Raw genomic sequence first — 18,887 nt, 5'->3', positions numbered from 1 at the left:
ACTGCTGGGGAACAAAATTGAGATTGCTTAATGCGGTCGGAGTTTGGGAAGTGTCCTTTACACTATTCTGATTGATTAATGATTAATCATCTACATTTACGTACATTACAAAAGTAGAATCTGTTGACTATTTTGCTTTGTGATCATAAAACATATATATTGAACATTATTTTGAGCCAGGTACTGGGTGAAATTCAAACCTGAAAAAAGTGATAGAAATTAATATTCATTCAGTTCTGCTCTGATCTTAGTTATTTCTTGCCTTCTGCTAGCTTTTGAATGTGTTTGCTTTTGCTTCTCTAGTTCTTTTACTTGTGATGATAGGGTGTCAATTTTAGACCTTTCCTGCTTTCTCTTGTGGGCAGTTAGTGCTATAAATTTCCCTCTACACACTGCTTTGAATGTGTCCCAGAGATTCTGGTATGTTGTGTCTTTGCTCTCGTTGGTTTCAAAGAACATCTTTATTTCTGCCTTCATTTCGTTATGTACCTAGTAGTCATTCAGGAGCAGGTTGTTCAGTTTCCATGTAGTTGAGCAGTTTTGAGTTTACGAGAAAAAAACAAACAACACCATCAAAAAGTGGGCAAAGGATATGAACAGACACTTCTTAAAATAAGACATTTATGCAGCCAAAAGACACATGAAAAAATGCTCATCATCACTGGCCATCAGAGAAATGCAAATCAAAACCACAATGAGATATCATCTCACACCAGTTAGAATGGCGATCATTAAAAAGTCAGGAAACAACAGGTGCTGGAGAGGATGTGGAGAAACAGGAACACTTTTACACTGTTGGTGGGACTGGAAACTAGTTCAACCATTGTGGAAGACAGTGTGGTGATTCCTCAGGGATCTAGAACTAGAAATACCATTTGACCCAGCCATCCCATTACTGGGTATATACCCAAAGGGTTATAAATCATGCTGCTATAAAGCCACATGCACACGTATGTTTATTGCGGCATTATTCACAATAGCAAAGACTTGGAACCAACCCAAATGTCCAACAATGATAGACTGGATTAAGAAAATGTGGCACATATACACCATGGAATACTATGCAGCCATAAAAAATGATGAGTTCATGTCCTTTGTAGGGACCTGGATGAAGCTGGAAACCATCATTCTCAGTAAACTATCGCAAGGACAAAAAACCAAACACCGCATGTTCTCACTCATAGGTGGGAATTGAACAATGAGAACACAGGGACACAGGAAGGGGAACATCACACACCGGGGCCTATTGTGGGATGAGGGGAATGGGGAGGGATAGCATAGGCGATATACCTAATGCTAAATGACCAGTTAATGGGTGCAGCACACCAACGTGGCACATGTGTACATATGTAACTAACCTGCACTTGTGCACATGTACCCTAAAACTTAAAGTATAAAAAAATGCAAATTAAAATCACAATAAAATGTTACTACATACCCACACAAAAAAAGAAATTAATATTCAATGAATACCTATAAAACCTTGGTACACAAAGTGGAGTTCATGGGTGAGCAGCATAGACCCATTACTTAATTTCACTAAGCCACAGTTTTCTCTTATTAATTGAGGATAAATCATATCGACTTTATAGTCTCTTGCTGAAACAAATAAAAACACAATATCTCTAGTATATCACATAATTCAACACTTGTCAATTTTTAACTCATGCCTAACTAACCCTAAGACTCTATTTACCACACCACACTGTATCTTAAATTAATAATTTTGAAGTCATTTGGGGAATGGCTTTCAATTCTGTCTCCAAACTGCTTGCACTTATTATGTTGTAGTAAAGACAACTAAAATATTTATTCTTCTGTTTTTAAATTAATGGTCCCTCAGTTTTTAGAGGAAAATAATGTGTTTAATTAAAATAAACAAAATAAAATAAAGACAAATAAAGCACTACATTTTAAGGAGCTTCCCTGGAAGTCTCATCTGGCAACTCCTGTTGGCGTTTTCCTGTCCAGAACATAGCTATATGCTCCTGCCTAATTGAATGAGGGAGTAGACATGGAAAGCCTCAGACAGAATATTTGCTAAGTAGCTTTGCCACACTAAGACATAAGTTCCCAATTTTTTTAGTAAATAAAATAATATTATGTATATCTTACTGCAATGAAAAGAGAGCATAACTAAAATAAAAAAATGCATGAAGTATTGAAACATGAGATCTTCTGAGTAGAAATCGTGTTTCCTAAGAGAAATAGGTATTTTTTAAAAAGAGAAATTTTTCTGAAAAGAATATCATTCACCCTGTCCCTTCATCCTATATAAAACGTGGATGTAATACTTGGCAACACATCATCCTTCTGTTTTATCTTGAGCCAACTAGAGTGAGGAAAATTTCAAATATCTTGCAGAAATGCTGATCCTGACATCACTGGGTTGCAGAACTAACAATAGCTGCTAGCACTGCAGAATGCATGTTGTAAAAGCTATAGGCTCCTATTTAAGCTACCAGTTCCTTGAAGTTAAAAACCATTTCTAATGCCTAATGGATACACTTAATCAATAGGGCTGCATTTTATCCCAAAGAATTTATTTCAGAAACAAGTTCCAGTCTGTATGATACACATGTTGTTTGTTTAATCTTTTCTTTTCTTTGAGGCCTCGCAGTGAAAATGGCTGTCACTCACCCTGTTGATTATTTCAAAAAGCCCAGATAAGTAAAACAATTGATTAATTGTCAATTGCAACCTAAGGAGTTAAACAGAGGGCATCTTCAAAGTATCAGAGGAGACCATTAAATTGGTTGCTGAATCTTAGAGCCTGATACAAGCAAGGTTTATGTGAGTGAGCATCAAGTCCAGCAGTTCCCAAACCTAGTTACCCATTGAGTATCCTAAGGAGAGAGTGAGAGGGGTGTGTGGTGGAAGACTGATTCTCTGGCTTTTCTCTAAAGCAACAGAATCTGTGATGAAAAGAGATGGGTGGAAGGAAGTCTGATAGAATCAGATACACATTTATTTTTATCTAAATCCTTCCACCTGGGTCTATGGTTTCCAAGGTTAGTTCATGATGGAGGGACTAAGGCCCAAGTAAGGGAACTGACCATCTTTGAGGTCATCAAGATTGAACCAACTAATGACAGAATCAACATTATATCTCCTGGATACCCATCCCAAATTCATTCCAGGGATGACCTCCCTGGTGAGTCTTTTGGAGATTTTCTTTTTTTCTGGTTCCTTATCTTTGAGACAATTGAAAACTGAATATTTGAAAACCCTTGCGTACCTCCTACCATCATTTTATATGCACAAACTGAGACCCATGCTTCTATCCATCCACAAATAGAAACAATGGGGAGGGGGAAAATGGTAAGAACCACTATGTGAAGTGCAAGCACCATTAATTTGTTTTTAGATGAGAAAACTAAGGCTCAGCTAGTTCCAAAAAATTCACAAAGCTCGAAAACAACACAGCTAGGATTAGACATATTCTGAATGCCTTCAACATCCGTGTGCTTCATCAATGTCGTGTAGCTACTAATGAAGTACAAGGCTTGCTGTACACACAGTGAAGAAATAAAGGATTATTAAAGCTGGGATATGAAATCCAAAACAGCCCTGATATACTTTATTGGAGATTTCTGAAAACTAACTGACTCCTAAGTGACAAAGCTAGATTTTCAAACCAGTTTTGTCCAAATATAAATCCTGCACTGTTTTCCTTAAAATAATATTTGCACTGAGCTTGCTAAAAACTAGAAAAAGCAGGACCCCCTATGTTGCTGCTGTTTTCAGGGTCTCTAATACAGTTTCTCTCCCCAGTTCTTCCCTCAGATATATCCCACAAGCCTCCCAACTACATGGAATTTATGTCAAATGCAGAAAGATGAGAAAAGACAACATTCCTTAGAGTACTGATTTTATATTCTTTCCAAAAAAAATGGTCAAATGTAAATTTCTGTACAGAATAAGTGTGCTGGGGCAGAAACAAGACAGGTCTATCAATTAAGTGAAATGCATTCCTAAGCCTCATTCTGCCTGTGTTATATAATAGTCCCCTCCAATCCTGTATGGAATCATAGAATTATTAGATGGATAAATCCTGGTTTCCCAACACTCAAGGAGAAATACAGATCTGGGTTCTCTTAGAGGGGATGTGACTTATCCAAGTGACTCAAGAGCACCTCTTACTCTGGCTTTGAATAATAAAACAGCTCCTCACTGGAGTTTCTGTTTCTGTGCTTGCTCTCATAAAACCCTTTTCACATTAGCAAGAGATCAAAGAAGTCTATCAAATTAGACCATTTTCCTTAAAACTTCTGTTGCTTTAAAAAATTATTTTCAAAATGCAATCCAGCCTCCTTGCATATCCTACAATATAGGACAATTTTGACCTTGACGCCTTCATTGACCTCACCTCTACTACCTCCCTTGCTTCCTTATGATCCAGCACTGACATCTCTTATTCAACACACCCACCTGGTCCTATCCCAGAGCCCTTCACTTTCTGTTCTTGCATCCAGGAAAGTTCTTCTGGATCTCTTCATGACTTTATCTTCAAACTCAATTCTCTGCTCCCAAGTTCGTGCCTCAGAGAGGCTCTCCCTACCCACCCCTTACTCCTCTTCTTTTTGGAATTCTGGTAAATTATATATAACATAGCATTTGCCATCTCACCCACCTTTAAGCACACAGTTTAGCAGTGTTAAGTATATTCACATTCTTGTGCAACAGATCTCCAAGACTGTTTCATCTTACAAAACTGAAACTCTAGACCCATTAAACTACACCTCCCAATTCTCTCTCTTCCCATCTTCTGGCAACCACCATTTAATCACTTTCTGTTTCTGTGAGTTGACTGCTCTGGAAACCTCCAGAAATCTGTAGGTGAAGTCACAGTATTTTTCTTCCAGTGACTGTCTTCTTTGACTTAGCACAATGTTAAAGGTTCACTCATGTTGTAGAGGTGTCAAAACATCCTTCTGTTTTAAAGGCCGAATAATATTCTATGGTATGTGTATACCGCATCATTTTACCCATTCATTCATTTTGACGGACATGTGAGTTGCTTCCACGTTTTGGCTACTGTGAATAATGCTGCTGTGAACGTGGTTGTGCAAATATCTATTTGAGATCCTGCTTTCACGTCTTTTGGATATGTACCAGGAAGTGGAATTGTTAAATCATGTGGTAATATTATTTTTAATATTTTGAAGAATTGCCATGATGTTTTCCATAGAAGCAGTGCCATTTTACATTCCCACCAACAGTGCCCTAGGGTTCCAATTTCTCCACATCTCCATAACACTTGTTATTTTCTGGGTTTTTTGTTGTTGTTGTTTGTTACAGTAGCCATTCCAATGATAATGGAATCTATTCAGATGTGATATATCAAAGTGGTTTAGATCTGCATTTCCCTGATGGTTAGTGATGTTGAGCAACTTTTCATGTTTTTTGATTATTTGCGTATCTTCCTTGGAGAAATGTTTATTCAAGTTGTTTGCCTATGTTTAAATTGAGTTATATGTTTTGTTGTTGTTGTTGAGTTGTGGGAGTTCTTTATATATTCTGGTTATTAACCTTTTGTCAAGTATTTGAATTGGAAATATTTTCTTTTATTCTGTAGGTTGCCTTTTTACTGCATTGACTGTTATCTTTTGATGACCAGAAGACTTAAGTTTGATGTTGTTCATTTTTTTCTGTTTTAACTTTTGTTGCTCATGTTTTTGGTACCACCTTTAAGGAATCATTGCGAATTTAATTTCATCAAGTTTTTCCATATGATTTCTTCTAAGACTTTAATAGTTTTAGGTCCTGCATTTAAATCTTTGATCCATTTTTGGCTTATTTTTTGTGTGGTGTATGGTAAGGGTCCAATTTTACTCTTTGGCCTACGTATATACAGTTTTCCCGAGAGTTTGTTTAAAAGACTGTCCTTTCCCAACTTGCTTGTCTTGATACACTTATTGAAAATTATTTGACCACATATGTGAGGATTTACTTCTGGGATCTCTATTCTATTTGGTTGGTCTATTAGTCTGTTTCTTCATTTTTTAAAAAATCCTATTATCTTGGGTAACTTCTTTACAGTAATTATGATTGTTATTTTTAGTCGGAAAACTATTTTTTCTGATTGCTTCAGAAAATATACCCATAATTAAAAAATAAAAAAGAAATACAAGTCATCTCTAAATTCAACTACCAATAACTATAACTAATATTATTTTCTGGTCATTTCTTTACTTTTGTTTACTTTTTTACATAGTTTTATCCAAATGAAGTTTACTATAACATTAGATTATTAATATTATAATCTTAATATGTGTTTAGATATATAATATACCCTATCTATGTATCTATATATAGTATAATCTTTATATATATATGTGTATGTGCATGTGTGTATACATTCATGTGTGTACATATATATGTGTGTAGGTATATATATGGGGGGGAGGAAGAGAGAAAGAGGGAGAGTATTCCTAATCTGAAAATACAAAATCAAAATCTGAAATATTTTGAGCTCTGACACAAAACTAAAAGGAAATGATTAAATGATCATTAGAGCATTTCAGATTTTGGATTTTGGGATTAGGGATCCTGAACTGACAAGTATCATGCAGATATTTTGAAATTTATTAAAATTCAAAACTTGAAACACTTTCTGTCCAAAGTATTTCAGATGAGGGATACTCAACACACACACACATGCACACACACACACACAGCACAACACACACGCACAGCACAGCACACACACAGAGAGCTTATAACTACACTACAGCATTTTAGTATAATATATCAAATATGTTATCTTAAGCTCTATTTTACATTTTCATTTCTCATGCCATTCAGTATTTTCACATAACTGAGTTTTTAAATATAGTTTTCTTAAATTCTATGTCTAATTTTGTAAGGGTTATTTACAGTGTTATAACTATGATAATTATTGATGTAATAAACACCATTGTACATACATGTTGATTAAAATATCTGATGTTCAACTCAGGATAAATTTGCTAGGAACAGAATTAGAATTACTAGGTCAAGATATATAAACATTTGGTAGGCATTTGATTCATGTTTCCCACAGATCTGGAGAAGTGCTGTACCAATTTACACTCCCACTAACAGGATGTAAAATAAATACTTCCACTTTAAAGACACAGTAGTAAGAGCATTATGTGCAAAACTGAAAAAATAAAAATAAACAGTTGCTAATTGAGAGCTGACTAAATGTCCTTCTATTTTATTCTGACTCACTGGAATATTTGCCTTTTGCTTTCTGTAAACTGGCTTTATTACCTGTGATAATGGGGCAAATGCGGTGCTAAGAGACTTCTCAAAACTTGGAACATCAGTTCTGTCCTGTGCTTTGTTGTAATTAATAAACACAGCTTCTAAAGAAAACGCTGGGTTTCTGTCGCATCATGTCCTGGAGACAGTAATGACTGAAACTCTCTCAATGGAGGGTGTAATCCATCCTCTCGGAACAGACAAAGCTAAAGAGAGACTGATTCTGGGGCAATTTTGAGAACTTAAAGAATACCTGGGAATTACTGACGATTTTTCTTCAGCAATTTAGCATTTTGGCTTTTGTATTTGTAGCACACTTTCAAATGTTGTTCTAAAATTTCCTATGGCATTATAAAAGGAATTAAAAACCAACTGCAGACAAGTCAGTGATATTACAATATAACATACCTCATAATGTCTATAATAATAATTTCTGGCTCTTTGACTACTCTCTTGGTTGTCGTAATGCGTTGTGCAGCAGTTGGTTGTCAGCCAAGACAATAAAACCTCTATTCATTCACTCATCTAGACTCCAAAACTACCAGTTGATTTTCCATAGACTTTATTCTTAACCAACCTAAGCCTCAGTTTTTTTCATCTGTGCAATAGGGGAAACAACACATTCCGTATTGGAAAAAGTGTCCAGAGTGTGATGGATAATTTTACCTTTGTTATCTCCCAAATGTGTCAATTTTGTTTCTTTCATTTTCCAGTCACTGTGTGCTCTGACTAAACATAGATTATGTTAAGTTCAAATTATAAAGAGTTTTGGATTTTACAAACTGTGGTGTTCTCTAATATTTGGAGACCTCAGTATATACAGTAATATTAGTGAAATAAAACATTAGATTTTCTTTCCCTCAGGCTTGGAGTAAAAAATTCATGAAGAAGCATTAGAGGATTAGCAGGACAGAGAGGTCACTCATGGTTCTCTTGTCCCAATCAACTCCTCTTGTCCCTCTTCTCTTTAAGAGCCGAAGTTATTCCCTAGTTGTATTGTTTTATTATCATTATAAGATCTGCCTTCTATAAAATCACAGACCAGACTGATTTAATCTATTGTTGGTCTAGAACTTCACTGTGACCAAATCATATAATTCATAAGAAAAAGATAGATAAGGAAAATACAGGAAAATGACAATGCATCCCCAATACTGGCCATGGTCATAACCTTCACTATTTTTAATTTCCCTATTGAATCAAATGTTTTACTTTCTTTAGTAGCTGTGTTTTTGCCCTACTTTTGTCCAGATCTCTTCTTCAAGTTTCTCACCCATCCATCTCTTTTCTCTGACCACAATTAATTATTTAAAGCTTATTCTTCTTTGCAATAATTTTCATTCTCCTTCTGAGAATATTGTTTCATTTTTTCATGCAAAACATTCTAGCTCTTTCTTGATTTATTTTCGTATCATTATCCACCATTTGCTGCCAGTGAAACAAAAGATTTTTTGGCAGCAACCATTCATGGGAAAGGGAATAGAAATAAAAGATGATTTGTGAAATGGAGAGAAGGACAATGGTGGTGGTAGTGGTGCTATAAGTTGTGGTGGTGGTCAGGAAATTATAATGATTATATAACTGAAAAACATGTCTAAAGAATTCAAATATAAAAAAAGTATTTAAAGTTGGTAGTTTCGGGAGCAGCAATAAACAAAAATGTAAAAGGCCTTGAGCCAATTGCTTATAATCTATGTAGATCTTATGTAAGATACACGTAGTACCGTAATAGAGGAAGTCTTGTATTAGGTCTGAGATAATTTGGTTTCTAAGCTCACTTCCACCCCTCACAGGTTGTACACACTTGAACAAACCATGTTTATCTATTTCTCTGTCTATAAATATGAATATGGAATTGTGTTGATAAATCTCAAAATGAGTTCCCTGAAGTCACAAGAAGTGCTTCAATAAAATAGGTCACCACTTTTTTCTGGGGTTGTGGGGAGGGGCATAGTTCTATGTAAAATCCCATAAACTGTACAACTCTTCAATAAAAGCAGCAATAATCTTTAAATTAACTACTACACTAGATATCTTTCTAACTCTGAGTCTATGGCCCTGCGTTTTCCATACTAAACCTCATTACAGTTAGCAGCTGAAGCTCATAATAGCCCTAGGAAGTAGGGAAAATAATTTCTGGTTAGTTATGTTTTGTTTTTTAACTACTAATATATATTTCATGTTACTAATATCTGCATAACCCACATGTCAGCTACAGTCTTCTGACCCTTTTCAGAGGGTCAGATCATGAAAACGTCTACTAAATCCCCTCTTCTAATCTTTGCTAAAATCAAAGCCCTACAGTAGGTATGTTTTAGCAAACATATTTGGGGAAGACAATAAAGATGGTTAGCGAGCTCCTTTTCTGGATTATTCTGCTCCCATGCCAGCCTCTGTGCGTGCTGTCTCTATTCTGAAAAGTATCAAATGAATTCCATTTCCCAGATCCCTTAAAATGTCCCTTTTACAGAAGATATTGTGTAGTGTAATAGATATTATGGAATATGGCAGAATGGACTTCTACTATGATTTTTAGAAATAGAACATAATAGGAAATTGGATTATATCACAACGAAACAACTTCAACATGAACAAGGATTTGGCCTTAAAAATAAAATTTGATTACAACAACATGAAAGCATTTAAACTATTTTCAGTTGTAATTGCCCACCTTCAAATCACCTCAAGATATTTACCCTCTTTTCCCGTTTCTCTTCTACCCTCACTCCTGCGTGAATCGACAGGGAGTTACTCGAGTCCTCTTAATAAAAAACAATAATTCACTTCTGCACACTTTCTGCTATAATTGGCTCCAGGCCTACCTTCATACATTCCAAATCCAGTAGCATAAAATAGTTTTTCATTTCACAAGATCCACCTTCCTAGAAAACAAACTGACTGAAAATAATCACGTTGTCTTTATTTTATGTATTTTATCCTAAGCTCTTTGGCGAAGGCCCATATATGATGATATCCATAATCACATGAATTATATGATTACTATTTCATATGGGTCAGGCTTCCAGTATATAGAATTTTGTACTACTCATTATTTAAACGTTTTGTTTCAAGTAGTTTTCCAAAGGTGTTTTGCCCTTCCATGCCCCAATGTTTCTTTTAATAACTCTCTTCCCTGGTCTCAAATGATTCACTATTTTAAGTGGGCATTCAAACACTGTGTCAAATCCATTTGTAAAATCTTTATTAAGTTTAACAGCAAAATCTCATAAGTTTGCCTTGGTTAATCTATCAATTTAGGGCTCATTAAGATAAGGAATGACAAAGCTGGAAGCAAACGCCTCTCTTTTCTTTGAAAATACTTATAAAACCAGGTACTCAGCTGTTTTCTCATTGTATGCGGCTTTGGAAATGTCAGGCTAGTTTGAACTGTCAAACATCAAAAATACTGCTGAAACCGCAATGGAAACAATGACTATCTTGGGAAAATGCAGTAAACTGTAGGACCCAAGAGGCTGATTTTCCCAAAGGAAGAGAAGTACATTTTAAAAGGGCAAAGTTAGAGAACCAACTTCCTCCGTGTGAGGTCTACAGAAGGTTTCTCAGTTGGGAAGCTGTGTGATGAGGAACACGCCTCCCCTCCCCGACCCCCAAGGGGATCCCTGTTTCCACTCTATTCTGCCACCTTCTGCCAATTGTTTTTTCCCTGAAAAACCTCAGGAAGTCTCTCTTTGTTTTTCCCCTAAATCTTCAGTTTCGCTTGTGTGAAGAGTTGCCCTGACATAGTGCAAAGAAGATAGACACCTCAGTGAAACAGGATGTTCTGAAGGTTGGATGCCGTTATACCTAAGGAACCATTCTGACAGCAAAGCCTGAGTAAAGGACTTAGTTCCCACTGTGGATGGAGCTCAATCCTACAGATGGCTTCTGAAGTACCATGTAGAAAGCATCACTTTGAAGGATAAGAGATAGGAGACATTTGTTTATCATTTCCATTCTCCATTGGTAGAAGCTGGTCGCTAGGTATGTCAATTCCCTTACATGTTTGTGCTGTTCAATAAATCAGCTAAGCAAGCTCCTGAGCATTTGCAAAAATATCTGAAGTAGAAAATCTGAGAGATATGGCAGAAATTTCAGATGCAGCACTCTTGGAATGCATGGGAACTGCCTGCCCTGGCTGCAGCTGAAACCAAAGATTGATCTGCGAGATTTGGTATAGGTCACTAAGTGTGGGTACTACAGAATATTTTAATATTATACTCATTGTAAAGATGGTGAGAAAACCTATATCACTATAAGAATTATAAATGTTTGTTGTCAAATGTTTCAAAAATGAAATGGAGGTTGCTCAGTAAAAAAAACTTGTTAATGTGCTAAGGTTGAAATTTTGAGAATGACATTTCAATTCCTCTGCTGGCTAACATCAGTTGCTTTTCATCCCCTTATCTCTTGCTAGTCTCTTTAATATCATCTTTGTTCCAGCCAAATTAATCTATTAAAAGCCCAGGGTCTTTCTCCTTGACAATATTCATCGGTCAAGTCTCTTTCTAATCTAAAAGCTCTGGAAATCATGGAACCCATGTGAGGGGAAGACAGAGTGGACAGTTACGAATAGCTTTATTTCATAAAGTGATACTCAGAATTTCTGTCTATTCTATAATCTCATTTTTGTTCCAAACACTTAGAAATCTCATTCTGTTAACATCAAGCTATTTACATAGTACCCATCAAGGTTATCAATGTGCTAATGCTTGAGAAGCTGAATGATTAGTTTTCAATCTCTGCTTATAAGAATAGTTAGTTGAATTTGATGCAGTTCGTTATAACTATTTCCTTAAACGTTCCAGTCTTCACTTCATTTTCTATCAGTCTTTTTATTTCTATCTTACTACTCTGTTTTCTTTTAGATCTCTCTCCCTTGCCTTAAATATTAGTGTTACCTGAGTTTTTACCCTTGGCTTTCTGATCTTTGCTGGAAGTCATTTCGTAGATACAAAGGGAAAGATAATCTGGCCAGCAGAATATTAGCAGATTTTATTTTAAACTGCCACATGCTCACAACAATGCATCGAGTGCTCAAACTTGTCATCTACAAGCTGAATTAACTGAGAAGTATGTTTTATTTCATTGATACACGTTTCTAGAGACAATGAAATATATCACTAAATAATCTAGATTTTCTGTTTCTCATGAAACATTAGACAACTTGGCAAAACTAGGACACCACCCCTGCACACAACTGGCTGTGTCTGAGTGACAGCCTTCTATGGTTAGACTAGTGAGCTCCTAAAATACCTACACATATTCACTTTTCCACCCACTTATGCTTTCCTCCTGTCCCTTGCCACCCTCTCCAAACTTTAAATGGGATGGCAAAGAGTAGAAAGCAAGACAACCTTCTATTAAATATATCTTCAGTCCATTATCCTATCTATCATTTTCTTCACTGTCAAAGTTGAGACTGTTAATTAGTCCTTCTTCTTAAAGTTATGAATATCTTTAGATGCCTTGACTTCATATTTTCTTCCTCATCTTCCATTTAACAACGAAAATGCTTCTTCTTAATCATCTTCCCTTGCTTCTACCCTGATTCAACATCCTTAAATGTTGACAGTTTTGCTTCCGTTTTTCATGAAAGCCTTTCTCTTACTCTGTGTCTCTCTTTCTCATTTGTAGCTAACATTTGAAGAGAAAGCATGGGTGAATGTAGCTGTGGATTTGACTAATAAGTGATGTGTCCTAATATTTTTTGTGCTAAGAAATAAAATCTTTGGAAATCACTTTACTCTTTTGAGCCGTTGCAAATGTGGAACTTATGCGTTGAACTAGATTTTCAGGAAGGGCAATTTTGGATATATAGTCCTAATTATTCTGTCTTAATAACTGGCAGAGGCAAAGTTCCAAATGTAAGAAGGTCTTCCAAGTAAAGTCTAACCAAATTTATTGTTCACTTTATTGTGCTTCTGACAACCGTCTGTAACTTTACAGTTAAGTTCCTAATAGCCATCTTTTAGGGTAAATTGACAGTTCAGTCAATTTTGAAAAATACTTACACTCTAGGAAATATGACTGGGCTGATAGGCTTTTTCAAAAATTTCTTTTCCCCCATGTATGCTTGAGGGAAATTATCTTGAAGTGAAATAGAGGTCTCCAAGAAATCAGAGCTAAATCCTAAATGTTGAACTGTAGCAAGCATTTTTTAACAGAGCCAACAACCACCTGTTTCTTCTTGGCTGCCCCAAGGGGTCAATCCCAATATCTGTGCCTGGATCCAACAACACTGACCCTCCCTGCCTTTCAACTGTCATTTTAGAATACTCTAATGCTTCTGAGAGGACGGCAGTAGAAATGGCCCTCCAGAGGTTAACATAATGCTTACAACATACTTGATACAGTATTGAACACCAATAAAAAACCAGATACATGTACATTTTCTGTTTATTCATCTGCACTCCCATCAATACCTATGAGGTTTGTATCTTTAGTCTTGTTGTAGCCAATGACTGTTTAGGTCTGTTGGCAAGTTGCATAAATTTGGTTCCCAGAGTTTAATGATATTTGCCCCCCAGTGTTTGTGAGGACCCAGTGCACGTATTGGCCCAGGTTTAAAGACATACATCAACTGTGGAACCTGGGTAACTTATCTAAGTTATTTGGGGCTTAGGTTCTTCAGGAGACAAAATTAAGCATTTGGAAAAGATGATCTTTCATTCTACTCTGGTCTTTCTTTTAGCATTCTATGATTTTAGCATATTATTTCAGGAGGTTCTCTCCTGGCATGTAAGGAAGATTCATGCCTGTGTTCCCTATTAATCCTGAAGTTCTGTGATTTATTCCCTCAAGTTTTATGAAGTAATTACTTGCAAGAGCTCTTTCTTGTATGAACTGTAATAAAAATGACTTAGGAAAAACGGTTAGTCTTTGCATAAAATTAAGCAGAAATTAAATTAAATGGCAGGACATCTGTTCATTTCACATCAAGCCTTTGAGCATGTTCCCAGGGAGCTGCAGATATTGTAATGATAAGAAAAATATAGAAAAATTTGATTTCAATAATCCACCTTTTCTGTCTTCATGCCACAGATCTCCCCATTCTCTATTTTCTGCATGATCTGAGCCAAAACTTTGCCAACTGGGATGTAGGACGTTCCATTGGCTGATGAATCAATTGGTTCAAGAGGCATTTTTTTTCTCCTCAAAAGAGACTTATCCAAGAAAATAGAGAGACAGGGGTGTCTATGTAATATAAATATAATAAAAACTATTTGATTATTAAGAATTGTCCAGCCTGGCCAACATGGTGAAATGCTGTCTCTACTAAAAATACAAAAATTAGCTGGGCATGGTGGCTCATGCCTGTAATCCCAGCTACTCAGGAGGCTGAGGCAGGAGGATCACTTGAACCCAAGAGGCAGAGGTTGCAGTGAGCCGAGATCGTGCCACTGCACTCCCTGGGTGACAGAGTGAGACCCTGTCTAAAAAAAAAAAAAAAAAAAAAAAAAAAAGACAAGAATAAAAAAAAGAATTGTAAGGATTTGGTATCATCATTTATATTCATTATTTTAGTAAATCCTGAGAAGAAACCAGAACATACTGAAACAAAGTCAGAGGGTTGGCTTGAACAGTGGAGTAGATCTTTATAGAAGGGTATCAAAAGACTGTGTAAGAAATATGAGGCAAGAGAATCTAAAGCTTATTAATTACCCATCATACAGCAAGTGATGTACCAGGTGTCTTTGACCTACGTTTTCTAAGTCTCTGACATTCTTATATGAGGTGTAGTATTATGTATCCCTCTTTTGTCTATTAGAAATATAAAATTTAGAGAAGTTAGTTAATTAGCTCAAGATCACATACTAATGTAGCTCAAATGGGGTTGAGAGGCTAGGCTTGGTGACTTATGCCTATAATTCCAGCATTTTGTGAGGCTGAGGCAGGAGGATTGCTTGAGGCCAAGAGTTCAAGACCAGCCTGGGCAACATACGGAGACCTCATTTTTACAAAAAAAGGAAAAAACAAAAACTTAGCTAGAAATGGTGGCACACTTGTGGTGTCAGCTACTCCAGAGGCTGGGGTGGGAGGATTGCTTGAGCCCAGGAGTTTGAGGCTGCAGTGAGCTGTGACTGCACCACTGCATTTCAGCCTGGGTGACAGAAAGAGACCCTGTCTCTAAAATAGAAGAAAAATAAATAAAATAAAAGGGATTAAGAGGTGATAATTAACTATATCTCTTGCCTTTTCAGCTTCAGAAACAATAGATAACACACATAGAAATCACATTGTTTTCCATGGGGTTGGGAATGAATTAATATTCCTTCATGGGGACATGAGGACATTAAGAGAGTTATCTTTAATAAGCTGGATACAGAAGCACTTGCCCTCATGACCACACTGTATGATTTCTAAGATAGACAAAACAGGGATAGTGATCGGAGAATATTCTTGAAACTGATGTAATTTGGAAGGAAGTGAAGATAAATGCGAAACTGCCATTATATTTTAAATAAGTAATTTGATGTGACATAATTATAAAGCAGTTTAGTTTTCTTATAGCTTTCTTTGTCAGACTATTTTCCTCTGGGTCAGGCAACCAATCACAGAGAAGGAGGCAGTGTTTCTGAAGAGAACATAAGCCAATTTTACAGATTAACAAAGATTTGATAATTTCATTCCCTTCCACTAATGTACTCTGAAAAATAAAGATGAGTACACCGAGGAACTCAAATGGCAAAGAGAAAACAAGAAAGAAAGAAAGAGAGAGGGAGAGAGAGAGAGATAGAGAGACAGAGACAGTGAGAGAGAGAGAGAGAGACAGAGAAAAGAATGACTTCAGGAAAGAGAAGTTTTCCTGCTAAGAACCCGGAGAATTCAGGTAATGAGCTGGCAATGGACACCGCTAAAGGATTAATAAAAAAGCATCTGCTGGGGACAGGTGGCAGCCCAGCAGAAAGGGAAATAAATGCTTTTGGTGTCAGAAAAATAAAATGTAACTGAAAACACTCTTTATTTCTCTCTTTCATTTTTTAAAAACAACTTGGTGTATGTGAATTATAATACTCCCATTTTCTGCAAGAATTGGAATTATGCAAAGCTTTAACCTCCATGAGTTATCCTCATATAAAATTTTGTTAACAAAAGAGATGTAATCATAAGCATACATACATAACCTGATTCTATAGATAGCAGGCATTCCTAAAAGTTTAGGGAGGAGAAATGTCACATTAAATAGAGATTTGCAGAAAACATGACCAGAAGAAATTGAACAAAATGTGCTGGAAGAAGTTTCACCTCGTCGGTGAACTATGAGATGAGGTGAACTATGAGAGAGAAATTTCCTTTAAAGAAAACACACTGTCCATTGAGACTCTAATGTCAACAGTATTTCTGCCATTCGCCAGCACGGAGGTGAGCTCTTTCTGTTCTCCTCATAGTTCCACTGGCTTCATTGTTGCCAAAGGGAAGTGCCCATTAGGATCTTCTCATTCCCTTTTCTTCATAATATCCTCTTCAAGTAAAATTTTTATTAGAAATTTAGCAATTATATTACTTTAATTATTAGTTTATTTATTTTTATTATTTTAATGTTTTTTTGTAAAAGATGATAAATGGATATATAAATGAATAAATGGAAACCATTTGAACTGTAAAGATAGGGGGTTCTCTGTATAGGGGCATTGACAATGTAAATTGTAAATTTTTACATTAGCATCTTTGCCCTGAAAGATAGGGGGTTCTATTGCCACAGGCCATGCTGTTATGAAAAATCCCACAGATGCTGAGCTCTGTGAGCAGCACTCTTGGACTCCAGCTCCATTGAAGTTGCAGCAAAAGGAATTGATTTCATTCATTTTGTGGCTGCATAGTATTTTGCAGCATATATATGCCACATTTTCTCCATGTGCTCATGTCCCCATGAAAGAATATTCACTCCCTCAACCCCATTGAAGACAATGTAATTTCTATGCCTACTCTCTATTGTTTCTGAAGCTAAAAGGCAAATGTAAAAACCAAAATCAAATGTAAAACAATGGCAGTCCTCGGATTAAGTGAGAGCTACCTTGAAGGGGTTAAGTGATAGCTATCTTGAGGGTCTTGTAGCTTTGGTAAATTTTGGTTTGCTGATGTTTGCCCTGCCTTTTAATGTTGGCCAAAGATAAATGTGTCCAAGCTCCTAAGTAACCCTGGGAGATCCCAGGAGCACCTTCCAACGTGCTTTCTGTCACTTTTCTCTTCTATTTTTCATTACCCTCTTGTATCTGACTATAACAATGGACAGGAAAAGATAACCAAACAGACTTCTGACAGCAAAAGATAACCAAACAGACTAACTTACAGTTTCTATTGAGGCATCTGCACTTGCGGCATTGTTGCTGCTTCCACCCGAAGTTCTCTCACATGCACTGGGGGTCTTGCATGTGGTCAAGACACCCTTAGACTCAAGAATAAATCTGTGGGAGTGGCAGACCTTCATAGATAAAATTGAAAGAGTTTTGATTTAGTGAAGCTGTTAGGTCTAAGAAATTATACTTTTGAGAGCCCATTAACAGATTGTAAAAGAACAGTTCCCCAAGTTTGTCACAGAGCATCTTAAGGTCTTGATATCCAGAGCAACATGATTACCTGTTCTGCTTGAGAACAGTGTGGCATCTAAAAACCAAGGCTACCTATTCTAAGTTAACCTTGCCTTATTTGGTTTCTATTTATAATTTTTTATATTATTTTGGATTCAAGGGGTACATGTTTGCGACATGGCTATATTGCATACTGGTGGGGATTGAGCTTCTAGTGTACTCTTTACCCAAACAGTGAACATTGTACCCAGTGGGTAATTTTTGAACCCTCTACCGTCCCCCCTTTGAATGTCCCTAGTGTCTATTATTTCCATCTTTACATCCATGTGTACCCATTTATTAGCTCCCACTTATAAGTAAGAACATGTGGTATTCGGTTTCCTGTTGCTGAGTTAGTTACCTTAGGTTAAGGGACTCCAGCTCCATCAAAGTTGCAGGAAAGAAGATGATTTCATTCTTTTTATGAGTGAATAGTATTTCACAATGTATATATGCCACATTTTCTTCATCCATTCAACTGTTGATGGACACTCAGGTTGGGTCCATGTCTTTGCGATTCTAAATAACCCTGTGATAAACATACAAGTACAGGTTTCTTTTTTATATAATGCTTTCTTTTCCTTTGGGATTGCTGGGTTGAATGTTTGTATTTTTATTTACTTAAGAAATCTCTATACTGTTTTCCATAGAGGTTGAACTAATTTACATTCCCACTAACAATGAATAAGTTTTCCCTTTTTTCCACATCCATGCCAACATCTGTTATTTTTTGACTTTTTAGTAATAGCCATTCTAACTGGTATGAGATGATATTTCATTACAGTTTTAATTTGCATTTCTGATGAATATTGATGAACATTTTTTCATGTGTTTCTTTGCTACTTGTATTTCATCTTTTGAGAAATGTCTGTTCATGTTCTTTGCCCAGTTTTTAATAGGGTTGTTTGTTTCTTTGCTTAGAATAATGAGTTCAGTCTCTGGAAGCAACTTGATCCATTATGTAAATTAAAAGGTGGGCAGGTCTATCATACCTCTGTCTCATTCAGGTTTATAAAATATTCAAAAATATCTAGGCACTGTGACAGCTCAAACAATCACATTTTTCCAGAT

This window comes from Pan troglodytes, chromosome 18 (assembly GCF_028858775.2).
Source record: "Pan troglodytes isolate AG18354 chromosome 18, NHGRI_mPanTro3-v2.0_pri, whole genome shotgun sequence".
NCBI lineage: Eukaryota > Metazoa > Chordata > Mammalia > Primates > Hominidae > Pan > Pan troglodytes.
Note: the sequence above shows the minus strand (reverse complement) of the source record.